The sequence below is a fragment of the Salmo salar genome, chromosome ssa17 (assembly GCF_905237065.1).
Source record: "Salmo salar chromosome ssa17, Ssal_v3.1, whole genome shotgun sequence".
Classification (NCBI taxonomy): Eukaryota; Metazoa; Chordata; class Actinopteri; order Salmoniformes; family Salmonidae; genus Salmo; species Salmo salar.
In genome coordinates, this window is record NC_059458.1 from 1,131,377 (window position 1) to 1,153,462 (window position 22,086).

Below are 22,086 nucleotides of genomic sequence, written 5' to 3' on the forward strand. Positions count from 1 at the left end.
CCTTCACCCAAATCCAGATAACTGATGTTCTGAAAGAGCTGCAAAATCTGGACCCTACAAATCAGCTGGGCTAGACAATCTGGACCCTCTCTTTCTAAAATGATCTGCCACAATTGTTGCAACACCTATTACTAGCCTGTTCAACCTCTCTTTCGTATTGTCTGAGATCCCTAAAGATTGGAAAGCTGCCGCGGTCATCCCCATCTTCAAAGGGGGAGACACTCTAGACCCAAACTGTTACAAACCTATATCCATCCTACCCTGCCTTTCTAAAGTCTTCGAAAGCCAAGTTAACAAACATGTCACCGACCATTTCGAATCCCACCGTACCATCTCCGCCATACAATCTGGTTTCTGAGCTTGTCATGGGTCCACCTCAGCCACGCTCAGGGTCCTAAACGATATCATACCTGTCATCGATAAAAGACAATACTGTGCAGCCGTCTTCATCAACCTGGCCAAGGCTATCAACTCTGTCAATCACCACATTCTTATCAGCAGACTCAACAGCCTTGGTTTCTCAAATGACTGCCTCGCCTGGTTCCACAACTACTTCTCAGATAGAGTTCAGTGTGTCAAATATGAGGGCCTGTTGTCCAGACCTCTGGCTGTCTTTATGGGGTTGCCACAGGGTTCAATTCTCGGGCCGACTCTTTTCTCTGAATACACCAATGATGTCGCTCTTGCTGCTGGTGAATCTCTGATCCACCTCTATGCAGATGACACCATTCTGTATACTTCTGGCCCTTCTTTGGACAATGTATTAACAACCCTCCAGACGAGCTTCAATGCCATACAACACTCCGTTTCCTCCAATTGCTCTTAAATGCAAGTAAAACTAAATGCATGCTTTTCAACTGTTCGCTGCCCGCACCCACCCGCCCATCTAGTATCACTACTCTGGACGGTTCTGACTTAGAATATGTGGACAACTACAAATACCTAGGTGTCTGGCTAGACTGTAAACCCTCCTTCCAGACTCACATTAAGCATCTCCAATCCAAAATTAAATCTAGAATCGGCTTCCTATTTCGCAACAAAGCCTCCTTCACTCATGCTGCCAAACATACCCTCGTAAAACTATCCTACCGATCCTTGACTTTGGCGATGTCATTTACAAAATAGCCTCCAACACTCTACTCAGCAAATTGGATGTAGTCTATCACAGTGCCATCCGTTTGGTCACCAAAGCCCCATTTACCACCCACCACTGTGACCTGTATGCTCTCATTGGCTGGCCCTCGCTTCATATTTGTCGCCAAACCCACTGGCTCCAGGTCATCTATAAGTCTTTGCTAGGTAAAGCCCCACCTTATCTCAGCTCACTGATCACCATAGCAACACCCACCCGTAACACGAGCTCCAGCAGGTATATTTCACCGGTCATCCCCAAAGCCAACTCCTACTTTGGCCGCCTTTCCTTCCAGTTCTCTGCTGCCAATGACTGGAACGAATTGCAAAAATTCCTGAAGCTGGAGTCTTATACTGTAGATTTTTCTATTGTGTTTTTGACTGTATGTTTGTTTATCCCATGTGTAACTTTGTGTTGTTTGTCTCGCACTGCTTTGCTTTATCTTGGCCAGGTCGCAGTGGTAAATGAAACTGGCCTACCTGTTTAAATAAAGATGAAAAAATAGAAAAATATAACAAGTAAGCAGGTGCCAGGCTAACTAGCTAGCCAACTCCAGTCATGTGCTAACATTTGCTGGTAAACCTAGATATAGTTGGCTGGTTGTAACGTTGTAGCTTGCTGTTTAGTAGCTAGCCATATCTACAATTAAAAAGAAAAGAGGTTTTACAATCGAGATACAAAATATATATTTTTAGTCATAGACATGGCTACTGGTAGTTGTTTACCTAGCTAACTTAGTTAGCAAACAGAATAAATATTTCATTTCCCCCCACTGTAACACAGTAGTATGTTAGCCAGCAGTACACAATATGGGTTTCAATAGATAAACTAAAGTTAACTAGCTAGCTAGGTGGCTTGCAGGAAAAATGATTTACTACGCTAGACACCATATTTGTCATCTGCCCTCTTGGTGGTGGCATCAGCTGTAGCTGAGCTTCTAACGTTAGCTAAATCCAACTCTTTGTTTTGAATCTTCTTCACTATATTCTGGATGAAACATGTATGGTTGAGTGTCACCATGTAAATGGGGCAGATGCTCCATTGTCAAATTCATGTTGATGAGAGGATACCTTGAAGCCATTGTGTCTGGTTAGTTCTTTCAGTTTTGCCCAAAAGATTGTTGTTAGTGTCCACCTCCTTTTAGAAAAAGACCACCTTGGAGAAGGGACAGAGCGCGAAACACCGCAAAACACAAGTTGTAATCGTTCAGAGACTGGAAAAAATGTGTCTGCTTGTATATTTAGCAATGAATCCGCCGATAGGAACATTGTTGAAAGACATCCAATAGCTTTATCAAACATGGACAACCATATGTACACGCACAAAAAAATGTATAGTGCTATCAGTATAACATAGAACCTTCGCAAAATGCCACAAAGCAGGACTACGCCGGAAGCTGTCACAGGGTGTATCATTCAGCTTGCGAAGCCCTGACCTGCCTTCCTCCTGGGCAATTCTGTCCTAAAAATGCATCAGACATGATGAAAACAAGCCCAGATTCCCCCAGGGTGAAATATAACCCTTTAAGGTTTCTGAAAAACAACTAAGAGTACCTGTGTGTGTTGACGCTCTGTGGGACAAGGCAAGTTACACACCACTCTGGGTGATATGGTCCACCTATAGGCTTTTAATGAATGACAAACAGACGTGTGCAACGTTTGAGCGACTGCTCTATCCTTTTATCCAGGCAAATATAATTATTAAAGCATATGTGAAGGGTGTTAATCCTTACAGTTCCCATTGGAATTTCAATAATAAAAAAGCGTCAACCTGGTTCTGTACAAAGATACTGTATGTTATCTAGCTCTGTCTTACCATGAACTGCTATTACATACAGTATAAACAATTACCTGGTACTGGTATTTAAAAGGAAATATTACCTAGATTTATTGGATATGATGTTTTTAGTGTTCTTGCAGGGCCCCTTGTTCTGCGCCTTTGGGTGAATGTCACATTAGTGCAGGCCCAGTGACCTAACAACTCCCTTGCCTGGCCTGCCCCTGCGGCCTAAATTGCTCCCAACAACCTGGAACTCCGTTTCTCAACCACACCCACTCCTGCTCCCCACCAAAGGGGTCACAAATCGCCCAATCCCCTCTCGCTCAACCACACAGTAGCTCCCCTGGAGCACACAGCAACACACACAAAATGAGCTCTGTCTCCAAGGGTAGACTGTGTGTGTGTGTGTGCGTGTCTCTGTGCTGGGTTTGTGTGTGAGGACATATTGCTACCTTTCCTGGCAGATTAAAGAGTGTACCTTCCATATTCACTAAAGATCAGACTGCCTGTGGTGATAGGTGAAAAAAGATCAGAAATCCTACGGTCACTTGTAAAACTCACCTAAAATAGGATCTACTGTGCAGAGAGTATGTCTTTGCCTGTGTGAAGCAGGATGTGGGATCTGATTCCACTTGAAGCTAGGTTGTCCCACCTAACATTTAATTCGCTCTTCTGACTATCCATCAACTTCTGGCTAAACCCTACGTCACAGCCACTAACAATCGTAACGCAGCAGGAGAGAGTGGTTTCGTTGCTGTAGTACATTCAGAGATTTATAGCCAGTAATCATAAATAATTAATAGATGTAAAATATATATATATATATATATATGTTTGTCATAGACGGGCAATATTAATATGAGATGAAAGGTGAGTTCCTAACGAGTTCAGGAAGCCAAGCTAGAGCGATGGGGACAGACTTTTTGATCAAGAGAGACCTTTAGAAAATACGCACATTTTGTCTCACACTTAACATATACATATGAATTTAACAGTTATAAAGAAGGTGAAATATTAGAGTTCTAATTTGATTGTACCATATTTAGAAAGCATACAAGTCATTTCCAGTCTTATTCATATGGTTTTGTTGAATAGGAAATACATCATATAAAATATTTAATGTTTTCATATTTGTATCATATTTGTACTGTGTACTTGAGCTTGTGTCCTCAAAAGTGACTACACCTCAGCAATTTATAACTATTTCTACCAGAAAGGTGAGATTTTAACATTTCTTGGAGTGTGCAGAATTACTAGTTATTGTTTATGAGCCTTTCATGATAAATAATGACTTTTGGGATTACTTAGATTACATTTTCCATTACATTTTGTTACATTTAACTGGTTTTAAATAGTGAAACATTAAAAGTTCTCTTTTTTAACTGATGAAAACACACTGCTTTGCAATGAAGGTCTACAGTAGCCTCAACAGCACCCACTAGGGTAACACCATCTAGGGTAACACCATGGTGTAGTCGGAGAACAGCTATTTTCCATCCACATCTGTGTACATTGACTTCAATACCAAACCTAGGAGGCTTATGGTTCCATAGACACAGAAATGATGACCACTTCTGGAGGATGTCCTCCAACCTATCAGAGCTCTTGCAGTATGAATTGACATGTTGTCCATCCAATCAAAGGATCAGAGAATTTACCTAATGCATAAGCCACAGCTAGTGAGCACTGAAGTGCATAAAGTGTGTTCAGTAGTTAACTCAACAGTTTTGACCAAATCATTTTTTTCAAAAATTAAGATGAAGCAGCAGAAAGAGAGAAAGAAATATTTGTATCTATTTTTTTATTCTTAGTTTGCATTTCACTTACTTAGCTAATGCAGCTAATTTAGACTATACTCAACAATCTAACTCAAACAGAGAGGAGTGATATTTAGGTTAGCTAGCTGGCTAAGTAAAGGTAAGCTTTCGGTTTTATTAATGTATATCCGTACACACGAATTGGATTGTGGGTTTACTAATGCATTAGTTCTAGTTTGTTGAATATAATGTTAATATGGTGACAACGATATAGGCTGTGTAGTGGTTAAGGGTTATGATATTAAGGTTTGGCTTGGAGAGTTTTTTGTGTGTGGTCAAAGACAGCTGTTGTGTTGTGCACTGAAGTCCACAAGCTAAGGAGAAGGTGAGAGGAGGAAAGCGTGTAGATGCGAGATGGAATTATATAACTACCAAAGTGATGATGCTGTATGTGGCTGCTATGAAAGTGAAATATGTGTGCGGGTGATCAGGGGTGTATTCATTCCGCCGATTCTGTTGCAAAACATTTCTTAAACGGAAGCAAACAGAACGAAATGGGGAGGGACCTGCCTGAATTTGTCCAATAGAAACTCTCGTTTTAGTTGCAAAACACAACATTGCTTGGACTAATTATTACACCCCAGATCTGCTAGTTGCAGGCAAGTGTGTGCAAGGCGGTATTTCATTTTTCACTGTCTGTCACCTTGTTTTTTGCAATTTGTCTCTCAACCTATGTACCTACGTTATAAACTTTGTAGGCTAAGTTGTAGCAACCTCATGATGGTTATAGGGCAAATTCAAGTATTATGTAGTAGCTTAAAGCAATCAATGTTATATTGAGCTGGTGAATGGAAAATGAATGATAGTCATCCAATATGCTGTAATAGAAATAAGGCCATACTCATAAAAAATAAAAATGTGTCCTCCCTAATACTAAGTGAAAATTAAATAGAAAGAGAAAGACAGAAGGACTGAGTGTTCACAAATTATTTTGCTCCTCTGCTTTCTACCCAAATATTATGCAACTCTCTATCCTCCCTGACTGCTGTTCACCTGCCGAGAAAAAGGTGAGAAGACCAACCTCCAAATGTCCTTAATCATATAAAACACACACACACACACACACACACACACACACACACACACACACACACACACACACACACACACACACACACACACACACACACACACACACACACACACACACAGACAGTATACTGTGGAGCAAGCAGAGTTCCAAGGCTAACAGTCTCCCTGCTGTAACGCACTCCTGCCTATGGCTGCCAGATCGTAAGACAACAGCAAACACCATCCCTCCACACACAGACACACACAGACCGACCCTACTATCTAACCGAAAATCAGAGCCACTGATACAGAAGCAGGGGACACGCCATTGTGCACCCAATCACAGCACCTATCTGTTCCAGTGGCCCAGCCCAACCTCCATCACACTAGCCATATCTTATTGGTTTAACACTGAACAAACTATGGCATGCAGCACACAGGCCCACCAGCCATAGGTTCAACTTTATTTGATCATATTTCTATTTAGCCTACTTTCTGCTATAAGCCAGGTCTCTATTAAAGATGCATCAGTCTTGTTTACAAACGGACCAAAAACTGGGTGTGTCAGTGGGATTGTAGTCAAATGATGTCTGGAAGAAAAGAGGTGCAGGTAAGACAGACAATAGCCAACATTCTCATATTCAGAACAATCTTTAAACGTAACGGTACTGGATCATTGAGGACTGTGGTCTGTAAAGTCTTTGCATTGTAAATGTTCTTTCATTTTTTGTGGATCAGTTTATCTTCTTGATCAGTGCCCTATGCTGAAACTGTTACACCCATATAGGGGTGTCAGAGGGCCCAAAAAAGTAGAATAAAATCATTCCAATTCCTATTAAAATGCAATGGATGTTTAGCGTATTAAATGGCTGGCTTTAAGAGCATGAGGAGCATCACTCGGAGAGAGCAGCTACCAGCCTGGGGGCCTTTTCAGACACTTTAGAAAGCAGAGAGCAGAGACTGTGGAATTTGCTTTGTAAGTCAGCTGTTTAGGCAGTGCAACGATTGCTTTGAATTTGATGTCGGCATTTGAACTCAGTCTTGTAAGCCATGTTGTAATCTGATAGCATTAGAAACCAAAAGCTATTATATTGCTATCAAAATATACAGTTGAAGTCAGAAGTTTACATACACTTAGGTTGGAGTCATTAAAACTCTTTTTTCAACCACTTCACAAATTTCTTGTTAACAAACTATAGTTTTGGCAAGTTGGTTAGGACATCTACCTTGTGCATGACACAAGTAATATTTCCAGCAATTGTTTACAGACAGATTATTTCAATTATAATTCACTGTATCACAATTCCAGTGGGTCAGAAGTTTACATACACTAAGTTGACTGTGCCATTAAACAGCTTGGAAAATTCCAGAAAATTATGTCATGGCTTTAGAATCTTCTGATAGGCTAATTGACATAATTTGTGTCAATTGCAGGTGTACCTGTGGATGTATTTCAAGGCCTACCTTCAAACTCAGTGCCTCTTTGCTTGACATTATGGGAAAATCAAAAGAAATCAGCCAAGACCTGAGAAAAATAATTGTAGACCTCCACAAGTCTACAATTTCCAAACGCCTGTAGGTACCACGTTCATCTGTACAAACAATAGTACGCAAGTATAAACACCATTGGACCACGCAGCCGTCATACCGCTCAGGAAGGAGACTCGTTCTGTCTCCTAGAGATGAACGTACTTTGGTGTGAAAAGTGCAAATCAATCCCAGAACAACAGCAAAGGACCTTGTGAAGATGATGGTGGAAACAGGTACAAAAGTATCTATATCCACAGTAAACAAGTCCTATATCGACATAACCTGTTTGGCCGCTCAGCAAGGAAGAAGCCACTGCTCCAAAACTGCAATAAAAAAGCCAGACTACGGTTTTCAACTGCACATGGGACAAAGATCGTAGTTTTTGGCGACATTTCCTCTGGTCTGATGAAACAAAAATAGAACTGTTTGGTAATAATGACCATTGTTATGTTTGGAGGGAAAAGGGGGAGGCTTGCAACCCAAAGAAAACCATCCCAACCATGAAGAACAGGGGTGGCAGCATCATGTTGTGGGGGTGCTTTGCTGCAGGACAGACTGGTGCACTTCACAAAATAGATGGCATCTTGAGGAAAGAAAATTATGTGGATATATTGAAGCAACATCTCAAGACATCAGTCAGGAAGTTAAAGCTTGGTGGCAAATGGGTCTTCCAAAGGGACAATGACCCCAAGTATACTTCCAAAGTTGTGTCAAAATGGCTTAAGGACAACAAAGTCAAGGTATTGGAGTGGCCATCACAAAGCCCTGACCTCATTCCTATAGAACATTTGTGGGCAGAACTGAAAAAGTGTGTGCGAGCAAGGAGGCCTACAAACCTGACTCGGTTACACCAGCTCTGTCAGGAGGAATGGGCCAAAATTCACCCAACTGATTGTGGGAAGCTTGTGGAAGGGTACCCGAAACGTTTGACCCAAGTTAAACAATTTAAAGGCAATGCTACCAAATACTAATTCAGTGTATGTAAACTTCTGACCCACTGGGAATGTGGAGAAAGAAATAAAATCTGAAATAAATCATTCTCTCTCCTATTATTCTGACATTTCATTTTCTTAAAATAAAGTGGTGATCCTAACTGACCTAAGACAGGGCATTTTTACTAAGATTAAATGTCAGGAATTGTGAAAAACTGAGTTTAAATGTATTTGGCTAAGGTGTATGTCAACTTCCGACTTCAACTGTAGGTTGTGAAAGCTGTTTTTATATGTATAGCACCCAGATAGTCCAATTGCTGTGTAGGCAACACAATAATATCAGACAGAGACAAGCATGCCTGGGGAAAAATTGGCATGAGCCGCCTTTTCATTGGCTACTATGTTGCAATGTCAATGTTACAGCCAGGTCACCCGTGATACAAGTTAGTATTCAACGTCCATCCATTTCTGAGGACGTAAGCATCTGCATTGCATGTTTGAATCCAGCAATAGAAAGTTGTTTTTGAATTTTTTGTTTTAAGCTTGTCCCAAACCTTAACCCTTACATTAACCAATCGGAGTTAATGCCTGACCTTAAGATTTCTGACTTAATGCCTAAACTTAACCCTAACCTTAAAAATGTGCAGTTAATGCCAACATTTATGCCTACATGTTTGAGAAATATGGATGAATGTTTAATACTGACGTGAGACTGTGAGAGCTTGCAGTGTTCTCGGAGCCGCCTTGTTACTACAAATTTCAATATTCTCCAAGCTGCCTCGTTTGTTGATACATTGTTTCAATATTCTTACTGTCACCTTGTTGTTGCACAATGCCTCAATATTCGCAGAACATTTCCCTTCCTGGTTAATAATGCAGACAGACAAATGCAAAAATTAGCTGGGCGCACACATTATGAGGAACAGCTCTGACAGCAGCGCAACGAGACATGTTTTTGGGAAACGAGACAATGACACTGTCATAGTAGACTGTATGCATCTTTCTACAAGTGTGGCTTTATACAGCCTATTGCAGGGGTCGGCAACCTTTTTAAAATTCAGTGGCAATTTACAATTGATCCTACCATTTCTAAAGATCTGTGTGCCTGTTATGATTTTCAGACACGCATTGTAGGCTACCTAACTGTGCCCCCCCAAAAAAACAACTGTCCACAAATGGAAGAATTCCATAGGGGCTACCAGACAGAGGCGCTGTCAATTCAGCACCACACCACAGGGCTCCACTATACCTACCTGTACCGAGGCGATGTCCATTAAGCGGTGCTGAATCATGGGCGAGAGCTTAATGTGTAGATATTACTTTTGTATTTCATGATTTTTATCATTCTTTGGTTGAAATTGTTTGTCTTCATGTGTCCTTGTCGATTGTAGGCCTAAGTAAGTCCTTTAATGTACAGTACCAGTCAAAAGTTTGGACACACCTACTCATTCAAGGGTTTTTCTTTATTTTTACTATTTTATACATTGTAGAATAATAGTGAAGACATGAAACGATGAAATAAAACATATGGAATCATGTAGTAACCAAAAAAGTGTTAAACAAATCGAAATATATTTTAGATTTTAGATTCTTCAAAGTAGCCACCATTTGCCTTGATGACAGCTTTGCACACTCTTCGCATTCTCTCAACCAGCTTCATGAGGTCGTCAGCTGGAATACATTTCAATTAACAGGTGTGCCTTGTTAAAAGTTCATTTGTGGAATTTCTTTCCTTCTTAATGTGTCTGAGCCAATCAGTTGTGTTGTGACAAAGTAGCGGTGGTATACAGAAGATAGCCCTATTTGGTAAAAGAACAAGTCAATATATACACACACACACACACACACACACAAACAAACTCTCAGTTTACACTCCTAAATATTGTGAAGAAGATTGATTGGACAAGAGTGTTGATGGAGTTTTTCTTCAAATTGTATTCTTTCTTTCTCTCTCCCTTTCTTTTTTACTTACTTTCTTTCTATATTTCTTTAATCTTTTTCATGTGCTTGCTTTCCTTCTTTCAGTCACGTCTTACAATTGTGATAACATAATGAGATGCTCAAGCGCTGTCATGTTCGTCAGGACAAATGTTCATGATGTTTGTTTTGGACTGTGGTTGTTGCATTTTCCAGAGACATTTCAAATCAAATCAAATGTTATTGGTCACATACACATATTTAGCAGATGTTGTGGGTGTAGCGAAATGCTTGTGTTCTTAGCTCCAACAGTGCAGTAATATCTAACAATTCACAACAATACACACAAATCTAAAAGTAAAAGAATGGAATGAAGAAATATATAAATATTAGATATATCGGAGTGGCATTGACTAAAATACAGTAGAATACAGTATATACATATGAGATGAGTAAAGCAGTATGTAAACATTATTTAAACATTATTAAAGCAACTAGTGTTCCATTATTAAACTGGACAGTGATTCCAAGTCTATGTATATAGGGCAGCAAACTCTAAGGTGCAGGGTTGCATAGCCGTGTGGAAGCCCGGCTAGTGATGGCTATTTAACAGCTCGGGTGGTTGATGTCCTTGATGATATTTTTGGCCTTCCTGTGACATCGGGTGATGTAGGTGTCCTGGAGGGCAGGTAGTTTGCCCCGGTGATGCATTGGGCAGACCGCACCACCCTCTGGAGAGCCTTGCGGTTGTGGGCGGTGAAGTTGCCGTACCAGGCAACTGGTATAGCAATAGGATGCTCTCAATTGTGTAGCTGTAAATGTTTGTGAGGGTTTTAGAGGCCAAGCCCAATTTCTTCAGCTTCCTGAGGTTGAAGAGGCGCTGTTTAAGATTCCATCAACTGAACATTTGAAACCAAAATGGTGGTCCAGTCCCTTTAGAGCAGGGTTCCCCAGTTGGCCCGTGGGCCGCCAAGGTCTTTACATTTTTTATTGTTGGACATAAAAGACTGTAAAAACAACAGCAAATCAGCTCCAAGGGGGGAATTCCGACCAGATTAAGCGCTTAAATGGAACGTAATTCCCTTGTTATGCACTTTTTTTACTATGCATATTCTGACCTTTAATATAAGCACGAGAATAGCATGCTATTCACCCACTATTAGTTTGGGTGGAGCTGGAATAAAGGTGTGGAGGAGGTATGACTACAGGTATGCCGTTTTCTGACCTTGACTTAATTCCCTAATAATTCCCCTACCTTTTTACGCAAGGAAACCATGAATAAGGTCTAGTGAACCTACTGATTTCAAGTGGAAAAAGCATCTACTTAATTTTTTCAAATAGAAATAACACCAATCTCCATGCACTGTAATTTACAACATGATAAGAGCTATTGAAAAGAGCTAGTTAAATTAGTAATCTGTTTGGATAAGGGAATTGTAAATATACAGTGCCTTCAGAAAGTATTCACACCACTTGACTTTGTCCACATTTTGTTGTGTTACAAATTGGGATTAAAATGGATTTAATTGTCATTTGTTTTGTCAACGATCTAAAAACATACTCTGTAATATGGGTTGGCGCCCCCCCCTTGGGTTGTGCCATGGCGGAGATTGTTGTGGGCTATACTCGGCCTTGTCTTAGGGACGGTAAGTTGGTGGTTGGAGACATCCCTCTAGTGGTGTGGGGGCTGTGCTTTGGCAAAGTGGGTGGGGTTATATCCTGCCTGTTTGGCCCTGTCCGGGGGTATCGTCGGATGGGGCCACAGTGTCTTCTGATCCCTCCTGTCTCAGCCTCCAGTATTTATGCTGCAGTAGTTTATGTGTCGGGGGGCTAGGGTCAGTCTGTTACATCTGGAGTATTTCTCTTGTCTTATCCGGTGTCCTGTGTGTATTTAAATATGCTCTCTCTAATTCTCTCTTTCTCTCTTTCTGTCTTTCTCTCGGAGGACCTGAGCCCTAGGACCATGCCTCAGGACTACCTGGTATGATGACTCCTTGCTGTCCCCAGTCCACCTGGCCGTGCTGCTGCTCCAGTTTCAACTGTTCTGCCTGCGGCTATGGATCCCTGACCTGTTCACCGGACGTGCTTGTTGCACCCTCGACAACTACTATGATTATTATTATTTGACCATGCTGGTCATTTATGAACATTTTAACATTTTAACATCTTGACCATGTTCTGTTATAATATCCACCCTGCACAGCCAGAAGAGGACTGGCCACCCCTCATAGCCTGGTTCCTCTCTAGGTTTCTTCCTAGGTTTTTGGCCTTTCTAGGGAGTTTTTCCTAGGGAGTTTTTCCTAGCCACCGTGCTTCTTTCACATGCTTTGCTTGCTGTTTGGGGTTTTAGGCTGGGTTTCTGTACAGCACTTTGAGAATATCAGCTGATGTACGAAGGGCTATATAAAAATAAATTTGATTTGAAATTTGATAATATCAAAGTGGAAGAAAACTTGAAGTAAAACACTAATTAGATAAGTATTCAACCCCTGAGTCAATACATGCTAGGATCACATTTGGCAGCGATTATAGCTGTGAGTCTTTCTGGGTAAGTGTGGCATGCAGCCTAGTGGTTAGAGCATTGGGCCAGTAACCAGAAAGGTTACTGAATTGAATCCCCGAGCTGACAAGGTAAAAATATCTGTCGTTCTGCTCCTAAACAAGGCAGTTAACCCACTGTTCCCCGGTAGGCCGTCATTGTAAGTAAGAATTTGTTCTTAACTGACTTGCCTACTTAAAGAAAGGTAAAAAAAAAAAAACAACTCTAGACCTTTGCACATCTGGATTGTACAATATTTGCACACTATTCTTTTGAAAATTCTTCAAGCTCTGTCAAGTTGGTTGTTGACCATTGCTGGACAGCCATTTTCAAGACTTGCCATTGATTTTCAAGCTGATTTAAGTCAAAACTGTAACTAGGCCACTCAGGAACATTCAATGTCATCTTGGTAAGCAACTCCAATGTACACTGAGTGTGAATCCAGGTGAAAGCTATGATTCCTTATTGTTGTCACTTGTTAAAACGTATTAAATCCACTTCAATCAGTGTAGATGATGGGAAGGAGACAGGTTAAAGAAGGATTTTTAAGCCTTGAGACAATTGAGACAGGGACTGTGTATGTGTGCCATTCAGAGGGTGATTGGGTAAGACAAAAGATTTAAGTGCCTTTGAACGGGGTATACGGATACCCAACTTGGAGAGGATGGAGAGGAGGATCTGATGGTTCACAGTATCAAAGGCAGCAGATAGGTCTAGAAGGATGAGAGCAGAGGAGAGAGAGTTAGCTTTAGCAGTGCGGAGAGCCTCCGTGACACAGAGAAGAGCAGTCTCAGTTGAATGACTAGCCTTGAAACCTGACTGATTTGGATCGAGAAGGTCATTCTGAGAGAGATAGCAGGAGAGCTGGCCAAGGACGGCACGTTCAAGAGTTTTGGAGAGAAAAGAAAGAAGGGATACTGGTCTGTAGTTGTTGACATCGGAGGGATCGAGTGTAGGTTTTTTGAGAAGGGATGCAACTCTCGCTCTCTTGAAGACGGAAGGGACGTAGCCAGCGGTCAAGGATGAGATGATGAGCGAGGTGAGGTAAGGGAGAAGGTCTCCGGAAATGGTCTGGAGAAGAGAGGAGGGGATAGGGTCAAGCGGGCAGGTTGTTGGGCAGCCGGCCGTCACAAGACGCAAGATTTCATCTGGAGAGAGAGGGGAGAAAGAGGTCAAAGCATAGGGTAGGGTAATGTGAGCAGGACCAGCGGTGTCGTTTGACTTAACAAACGAGGATCGGATGTCGTCGACCTTCTTTTCAAAATGGTTGACGAAGTCATCTGCAGAGAGGGAGGAGGGGGGAGGGGAGGAGGATTCAGGAGGGAGGAGAAGGTGGCAAAGAGCTTCCTAGGGTTAGAGGCAGATGCTTGGAAGTTATAGTGGTAGAAAGTGGCTTTAGCAGCAGAAACAGAGGAGGAAAATGTAGAGAGGAGGGAGTGAAAAGATGCCAGGTCCGCAGGGAGGCTAGTTTTCCTCCATTTCCGCTCGGCTGCCCGGAGCCCTGTTCTGTGAGCTCGCAATGAGTCGTCGAGCCACGGAGCAGGAGGGGAGGACCGAGCCGGTCGGGAGGATAGGGGACATAGAGAGTCAAAGGATGCAGAAAGGGAGGAGAGGAGGGTTGAGGAGGCAGAATCAGGAGATTGGTTGGAGAAGGATTGAGCAGAGGGAAGAGATGATAGGATGGAAGAGGAGAGAGTAGCAGGAGAAAGAGAGTGAAGGTTGCGATGGCGCAATACCATCTGAGTAGGGGCAGAGTGAGTAGTGTTGGAGGAGAGCGAGAGGGAAAAGGATACAAGGTAGTGATCGGAGACTTGGAGGGGAGTTGCAGTGAGATTAGTAGAAGAACAGAATGTAGTGAAGACGAGGTCAAGCGTATTGCCTGCCTTGTGAGTAGGGGGGGACGGTGAGAGGGTGAGGTCAAAAGAGGAGAGGAGTGGAAAGAAGGAGGCAGAGAGAAATGAGTCAAAGGTAGACGTAGGGAGGTTAAAGTCACCCAGAACTGTGAGGGGTGAGCCATCCTCAGGAAAGGAACTTATCAAGCCGTCAAGCTCATTGATGAACTCTCCAAGGGAACCTGGAGGGCGATACATGGTAAGGATGTTAAGCTTGAATGGGCTAGTGATTGTGACAGCATGGAATTCAAAGGAGGAGATAGACAGATGGGTCAGGGGAGAAAGAGAGAATGTCCACTTGGGAGAGATGAGGATTCCAGTGCTACCACCCCGCTGACCAGATGCTCTCGGGGTGTGCGAGAACACGTGGTCAGACGAGGAGAGAGCAGTAGGAGTAGCAGTGTTTTCTGTGGTAATCCATGTTTCCGTAAGCGCCAAGAAGTCGAGGGACTGGAGGGTAGCATAGGCTGAAATTAACTCTGCCTTGTTGGCCGCAGACCGGCAGTTCCAGAGGCTGCCGGAAACCTGGAACTCCACGTGGGTCGTGCGCGCTGGGACCACCTGGTTAGAGAGGCAGCGGCCACGCGATGTGAAGCGTTTGTGGCCTGTGCAGAGACGAGAGAACAGGGATAGACCGACACATAGTTGATAGGCTACAGGAGAGGCTATGCTAATGCAAAGGAGATTGGCATGAAAAATTAACTAAACAACTGGGGAAGCGAGAGAGCAGGGCCTCCCTCACTAACAATTCACTGAAACACTAAAACGCTAAAATATAACTTTTCTAGCTACCACTAGAAATTTAAATTTATGTGAACTACAGTGGTTCAATGTTTCCAGGAATAGGCTCAAACTTAGTTTATTCCGCTAGATAACTTGGTACAGTATTCTTCCGTGAAAACCCACCTAGTGCACCGTGTCCTATGACGCCGTAGCTAACTAGCTAACTAGCATGCTAGCATCCTATAACACACGGTTAGCACCAATACTTGGTAACAACAAGCTACCAATGGATCATTTGTGTCCGTGTATAGTTCATAACACAGAAGTAATTAAACGTTGGCTAACACAAAGTCAGTCCTGCTAGCTTACTCAAGTGGACTACACATCTCGAATGTTCAGAAAGTTAAGCTTACGTTGCAAAAATCTTATTGACTAAAAATGATACAGTACTGCTAGCTGGTAGAGTTGGCTAGCTAGCAGAGGCTGCCTTTACCTTTATCTTTGATACAAAGACAACTATGTAGCTAGCTAACATTACACTAATCAAATCGTTCCGTTGTAATGTATTTAGTTTCTACAGTACTGCTAGTTCTTGACATGAACCAGATAGGTTTCTCTGCGCCATTCTCCACCGCCAACCACACCATCCAGATAGCTGATGTTCTGAAATAGCTGCAAAATCTGGACCCCTACAAATCAGCCAGGCTAGACAATCTGGACCCTAAAACTATCTGCCAAAATGGTTGCAACCCCTATCACTAGCCTGTTCAACCTCTCTTTCGTATCGTCTGAGATTCCCAAAGATTGGAAAGCTGCAGCGGTCATCCCCCTCTTCAAAGGGGGAGACACTCTAGACCCAAACTGCTACAGACCTATATCTATCCTACCCTGCCTTTCTAAGGTCTTCGAAAGCCAAGTTAACAAACAGATTGCCGACCATTTCGAATCTCACCGTACCTTCTCCGCTATGCAATCTGGTTTCCGAGCTGGTCATGTGTGCACCTCAGCCACGCTCAAGGTCCTAAATGATGTCATAACCGCCATCGATATGAGACATTACTGTGCAGCCGTATTCATCGACCTGGCCAAGGCTTTCGACTCTGTCAATCACCACATTCTTATTGGCAGACTCAACAGCCTTGGTTTCTCAAATGATTGCCTCGCCTGGTTTACCAACTACTTCTCTGATAGAGTTCAGTGTGTCAAATCGGAGGGCCTCCAGCAGGTATATCTCACTGGTCACCCCCAAAGCCAATTCACCCTTTGGCCACCTTACCTTCCAGTTCTCTGCTGCCAATGACTGGAACGAACTGCAAAAATCACTGAAGCTGGAGACTCATATCTCCCTCACTAGCTTTAAGCACCAGCTGTTAGAGCAGCTCACACATCACTGCACCTGTACATAGCCAATCTGTAAACAGCCCATCCAACTACCTCGTCCCCATAATGTATTTATTTATTTATCTTGCTCCTTTGCACCCCAGTATCTCTACTTGTACATTCATCTTCTGCACATCTACCATTCCAGTGTTTAATTGCTATATCTTCACCACCATGGCCTATTTATTGCCTTAACTCCCTTATCTTACCTCATTTGCACTCACTGTATATATACTTTTTTGTTTTGTTTTTTTTCTACTGTATTATTGACTGTATGTTTGTTTATTCCATGTGTAACTCTGTTGTTGTATGTGTCGAACTGCTTTGCTTTATCTTGGCCAGGTCGCAGTTGCAAATGAGAACTTGTTCTCAACTAGCCTACCTGGTTAAATTAAGGTGAAATAAAATGTAAATAAAAATACAATGAGGCATCACATGATAAGATGAGATCTCTGTCTGCTGAGTAGTGCACTTCAGCTGATTGCAGTAACACCTTTGACTTTGCAAAAGCTTCTTCCTGTCTTTCTGACCATTTCCAGGCCACATCTTTCCTTGACAGTTGATGGAGATGAGCTAAGAGGGTAGAGAGGTTAGGGAGGAAGCGATTATAATAATTCAGTAAGCCTAGATAGGCTTTCAGCTCTGTAACGTTTGTCGGAGCTGGAGCTTCCACAACAGCCCTCACTTTAGCTTTGACAGTGTGTAACCCTTTGGCATCCACCTTGTGACCCAGGTACTGCACTTCATCAGCTAACAGTGTACACTTGCTCTTCTTCAGCCAGAGACCGGCGTCCTCCATCCTCCTCAAATCTTCACCCAAGTTTCTGATATGTTCCTCCTTCGTGACTCCCGTAACAAGAATGTCATCGAGGTAAACCGCTACCTTGGGTATCACCTGCAGAACTCCCTCCATGGTTCTTTGGAAGATAGCTGTTTCAGAAGACACCCCGAAAGGTAAGCGTTTATAGGTAAACATCCCTCTGTGGGTGTTTATGGTCAGGTACTTCTGTGAAGCTTTATCCATTAGCACTTGCTGATATGCGTGACTCATGTCCAGTTTTGTGAACTGTTGCCCTCCGGTTAACGTTGAAAGCAAATCCTCCACTTTGGGTATGGGGTACTGCTCCAGAGAGGTAACTCTATTTACAGTCAACTTATAGTCACCGCATAATCTGATTGAACCATCTGGTTTTAGTATGGGAACAACTGGTTCTGCCAACTCAGAGAACTTGACAGGTATAATTATATCCTCTGCTAAGAGTCTGTCAATTTCCACATCCACTTTAGGCTTCATGGCATATGGAACTGACCTTGGCCTATAGAATCTGGGAGTAGCATCAGCAGCAACATGAATGGTAGCTTGGACCCCTTTTAATGTCCTTAGCTCTTCTTTGAAAACACACTCATACTTTCAAAGCACCTGCTGCAGTGTCAATGTCTCTGTGGTGACATGTTTGATTTCATTCCAGTTCAATTTTATTTCCTCCGACCACCCTCTTCCTAGTAAACTGGGGCCAGTACCTTCCACTACTAAAGAGGCAGACTTTTCTTTTGTCCTTGATATTCCACTTGAACATCAGCAACTCCAATCACAGTGATCTTCTCCCCATGTACGTTTTGAGTTTAATGGGGATGTCTCTCAGTTTAGGCACTTCAACGTTTTTCCACTTCATATAGAATTGGGACCTGTTCATCAGCGCGACACTACATCCTGTGTCTATTTCAAACGGTACCTTAAATCTATGTATTATAATTTCCACAATGAAAGGCTTCACCTTTTTCATATTCGCCCCCCTGTCACTGTACATTGGGAACGCTTGCTCTACGTCTGCGCAATCACTTTCACTTTCTATCACTTGATTAAAGTGGTAGCTAGGTAGTCTGGAAGTATTCGGTGTTCTGGCCGTTCTCTTCTTTGCAGCCCGTGGCTTTTTTTTTATTGCGGCACGCCCTCGCAATGTGGCCTATTATCCCACATGCATAACACGTTTCATGTTTGAATTTACAGTCAAACGCTGCGTGTTTGCCTTTGCACCGATAACAGTCTCTATTGGCTGCTGCCCCTCGACTTTCCGTTCTTTGAAATTCAACGCGCTCAGAGCTGCTCTCTTTTACTGTATGGCAGGCAGTTGCGCCCCTTGCCTGCAAATCCATTGCATTTCTATTCGCGGAATCCATGGCCTGGGCCAGTTTGAGTGCATTCTCAAACGTGAGATAGTCAAATCGTTCCTTTGTAATGTATATAGTTTCTACAGTACTGCTAATTGGTAAAGTTGGCTAGCTAGCTGTGGTGTTATGGTGTTGACGCCCGTTTCGAAACGGGCGCGAACGAACGAAAGAATACAGCTGGCTAGCTAACCTTGTTAGTTCCTCAGAGCTACACCTTTATCCTTGATACAAAGACAGCAGATACAACTATGTAGCTAGCTAACAATACACTAATCAAATCGTTCCAATGTAATGTAATGTAATATTACCCGCGGAGCGAGGTGCAGCATGACCACTCACTCCAGCATCCGGAGTTGGGGTATGTACGTACAGTCACTGTAGGGATGACATCGTTGATGCACATATTGATGAAGCCAATGACTGATGTGGTGTACTCCCCAAGGCCATCGGAGGAATCCCGGAACATATTCCAGTCTGTGCTAGCAAAACAGTCCTGAAGCTTAGCATCTACTTTCTCTGACCACTTTTTATTGACCTAGTCACTGGTGCTTCCTGCTTTAAGTTTTGCTTGTAAGCAGTAATCAGGAGGATAGAACTATGGTCAGATTTGCCAAATGGAGGGTGAGGGAGAGCTTTGTATGCGTCTCTGTGTGTGGAGTATAGGTGGTCCAGAGTTCTTTTTCCTCTGGTTGCACATTTAACATGCTGATAGAAATTTGGTGAAACGGATTTAACCTCTCTAGGGTATGTGGGACGAAATCATCCCACCTAGTCAACAGCCAGTGGAATCGAGTGGCGCGATATTCACATACCTTAGAAATGCTATTACTTCAATTTCTCAAACATATGACTATTTTACACCATTTTAAAGACAAGACTCTCGTTAATATAACCACATTGTCCGATTTCAAAAAGGCTTTACAACGAAAGCAAAACATTAGATTATGTCAGGAGAGTACCCAGACAGAAATAATCACACACCGATTTTTCAAGCTAGCATATAATGTCACAAAATCCAAAACCACAGCTAAATGCAGCACTAACCTTTGATGATCTTCATCAGATGACACTCCTAGGACATTATGTTATACAATACATGCATGTTTTGTTCAATCAAGTTCATATTTATATCAAAAACCAGCTTTTTACATTAGCATGTGACGTTCAGAACTAGCAAACATACCGAAAACTTCCGGTGAATTTACTAAATTACTCATGATAAACGTTCACAAAAAACATAACAATTATTTTAAGAATTATAGATACAGAACTCCTTTATGCAATCGCGGTGTCCGATTTTAAAATAGCTTTTCGGTGAAAGCACATTTTGCAATATTCTGAGTAGATAGCTCGCCATCACGGGCTAGCTAATTTGACACCCACCAAGTTTGGAGTTCACTAAACTCAGAATTACTATAAGAAAAATTGGATTACCTTTGCTGTTCTTCGTCAGAATGCACTCCCAGGACTTCTACTTCATCCACAAATGTTGTTTTTGTTCAAAATAATCCATAGTTATGTTCAAATATCCTCTGTTTTGTTCTGGCGTTCAAGACACTATCCGAACGGTGACGCGCGGACGCATGTCGTGACAAAACATTTCAAAATATTCCATTACCGTACTTGAAGCATGTCAAACGCTGTTTAAAATCAATTTTTATGCAATTTTTCTCGTAAAATAGCGATAATATTCCGACCGGGAGACGTCTTTTTCGTTCAAAGACTGAAAATCTAAAATGGACTCTTCACGTGCATGCGCACGCCCGTCTCATTGTTCTCAGATCGACCACTATCCAAATGCGCTACTGTTTTTCAGCCTGGGACTGCAAAGTCATCATTCAACGTTCTGGCGCCTTCTGAGAGCCTATGGGAGCCTTAGAAAGTGTCACGTTACAGCAGAGATCCTCTGTTTTCGATAAAGATGGTATAGAAGGCCAAGAAATGGTCAGAGAGGGCAGTTCCTGTACAGAATCTTCTCAGGTTTTGGCCTGCCATATGAGTTCTGTTATACTCACAGACACCATTCAAACAGTTTTAGAAACTTTAGGGTGTTTTCTATCCGAATCAAACAATTATATGCATATTCTAGTTTCTGGGCAGTAGTAATAACCAGATTAAATCGGGTACGTTTTTATCCGGATGTGAAAATACTGCCCCCTACCCTAGAGAGGTTAAGATTCCCTGCATTAAAGTCCCTGGCTACTTGGAGCGCCGCCTCTGGGTGAGCGTTTTCTTGTATGCTTGTGGCGGAATACAGCTCATTCAATGCTGTCTTTGTGCCAGCCTCTGACTGTGGTGGTATGTAAACACCTACAAAGAATACAGATGTAAACTCTCTCGGTAGGTAGTGTAGTCTACAGCTTATCATGAGATACTTTACCTCAGGCGAGCAATAGCCTGAGGTAAAAATACATAGACCGCCGCCCCTTGTCTTACCAGACGCTGCTGTTCTATCCTGCCGGTACATCGTATAATCAGCCAGCTGTACGGTGATATTGTCGTCGTTCAGCCATGACTATGTGAAGCATAAGATGTTTCCGTTTTAATGTCCTGTTGTAGTTTAATTTTCTGTGTGACTCGTCGATTTTATTCTCCAAAGATTGCATGTTTGCTAGCAGAATGGAGAGAAGTGGGGGTTTATTCGATCAACCTACGAATTCTCAGAAGGCAGGCTGACCTTCGGCCCCTCTTTCTCCACCTCCTCTTCACGCAGATCACGGGGACCGGGGCCTGTTCCCGAGGAAGCAGTATATCCTTCGCGTCGGGCTCGTCAGACTCATGAAAGGAAAAAAAGGATTCTGCTAGTCCGTGGTGAGTAATAGCAGTCCTGATGTCTAGAAGTTATTTTCGGTCATAACAAACGGTAGCGGCATCATTATGTCCAAAATAGGTTAAAAAAATAAGTTACAAACAACGCAAATAAACGAACAAAAAAACTGAATCGGCTGGGGACACGTAAAACGTCTGCGTTCTTCTCCGGCCCCAATCAAAAATGGCAACAAACTTGACCTCATCCCGTCAGTCGAGGATGCCTGGTTGCTCTATAAAAGTACTTTCCTCGCCATCTTAAATAAGCATGCCCCATTCAAAAAATGTAGAACCCTTGGTTCACTCCAGACTTGACTGCCCTTGAAAAGCACAAAAACATTCTGTGGTGTACTGCATTAGCATCAAATAGCCCCCGCAATATGTAACTTTTCAGGGAAGTCAGGAACCAATATACACAGTCAATTAGGAAAGCAAAGGCTAGCTTTTTCAAACAGAA